This window comes from Triticum dicoccoides, unplaced genomic scaffold (genome assembly GCF_002162155.2).
Source record: "Triticum dicoccoides isolate Atlit2015 ecotype Zavitan unplaced genomic scaffold, WEW_v2.0 scaffold2778, whole genome shotgun sequence".
NCBI classification, from domain to species: Eukaryota; Viridiplantae; Streptophyta; class Magnoliopsida; order Poales; family Poaceae; genus Triticum; species Triticum dicoccoides.
Genome location: NW_021259730.1, coordinates 1 through 1369, shown reverse-complemented (window position 1 = coordinate 1369; position 1369 = coordinate 1). Strand labels below are relative to the sequence as shown.

The 1369-nt window shown below is 62.1% G+C and overlaps 1 long non-coding RNA gene across 1 annotated transcript; it reads left to right on the top strand.

The window, feature by feature from the left end:
- The first annotated feature begins 7 nt into the window (after positions 1–7).
- Positions 8–549, top strand: LOC119345755. The gene is made up of 2 exons (XR_005167171.1): positions 8–274; positions 355–549. It is a non-coding gene; the product is annotated as an uncharacterized LOC119345755 (long non-coding RNA).
- Positions 550–1369: the final 820 nt, after the last annotated feature.

The window sequence follows — 1369 nt, the reverse complement described above, 5'->3', positions numbered from 1 at the left end:
CCCCCGCGACTCCCCTCGATCTGTCAGCCCCGCCGCCTCCCTTCGACCCCCTTCGAATCCAGCATCGCCACCTCCCCTCGACCCCCTTCGAGTCGAGCGGCGCTGCCTCCCCTCGTTCCTCCTGTCCTGCTCCAGCCGCCGGCAACGACCACTCCAGCTGCCGCCGATGCCGACGAGGATGGACTGTTGAATCCGCCGCCGAGGAGCAAAGGGCCATCTGCGGATTTCTAGCTGATCTCTTCCTCCTACATCAACCTCCTCTGCATATCTCAAGGTTAGGGTTAATGGTCCATGTTCTTGATTTAAAGTCAAAAAATATGTGTTCTTAAGGTACCTGTTTCCTTTACACTGCAGAACCAAACAAAACGCGGTTGGTCCAGTCCGGAGCTGTTACAGACTGTATTCAGTTCCCCTTTACGTTTACGTTACCACTCAACGAAACAAACACCTCCCTAGTGTAAACAAGATCTCTTACCAATATGATGAGATCTACTATATGTTGAAGTTACTTTCAAAATTTGGAAGGGAATAAAATGTCATGTTGAACTATTGTGATTCAGGGTGGACGACACGAGCGGTCTTTAGGACCGGCTCGTGGCCCGCTCGGTCCTGCCAGGCTCGGTCCTGGCCCGGCATGAAATCCAGCCGGTCCGGGCCCTGCAAACGGGACCGAAAATCCCTCGGTCCGGTCCGGTTAAAGCTCGGTCCGACCGAGCGGACCGGCGAACTCGAGCTGTGGCATGGCGGGAGCATGGCAGGGGCATGTCGGGACGAGGCGGGGGCGTGGCGGGGGCGTGCCAGGGGCGTGGCGGGGGCGTGTCGACGTCGTGGCAGGCGCGTGGCGAGCACATGGCCGGAGCTGCGTGGCGGGCGCGTTGTCGTGCACTGGTTAGCGCCGCCGTCGTTCATCCGCGCTGCCACCGGCCTCCCTGACGCTGGCAAGCATGTCTACTGGATGCACCACGCCCGGATCTATCACCTGGAAGGTAGAACTTGAAGCGGGAGGCCCTACACCGCCGCTGCACACTGGCCGTCGTGGACTGCCCGTCGTGCCAGATTCTTCGTAGCTGTTGCTTCCCGAGCTCTGCCTGGCCGCCGTGCCGTCCACCATGAGTCACAGAAGTCGCCGGACACCTCCACGACGAGCCCCTATGCCTCCAGCGTCCTCCCCGCGTCGCCGTGCTCCGGCGCGAGCTCTGTGGTGACCACCGGCCGGTCCAAACGAGCCGCTCGGTCCGGCTCGGGCTTTCGTCGCTGCGGTCCGGTCCCTGAAAACAGGACCGCGACGCTGCTCGGTCCGGTCCGGTCCGGACCGCCGACGGCCGGTCCAAACGACGGCTCGGTCAGGGACCGGACCGGCCCGGACCGT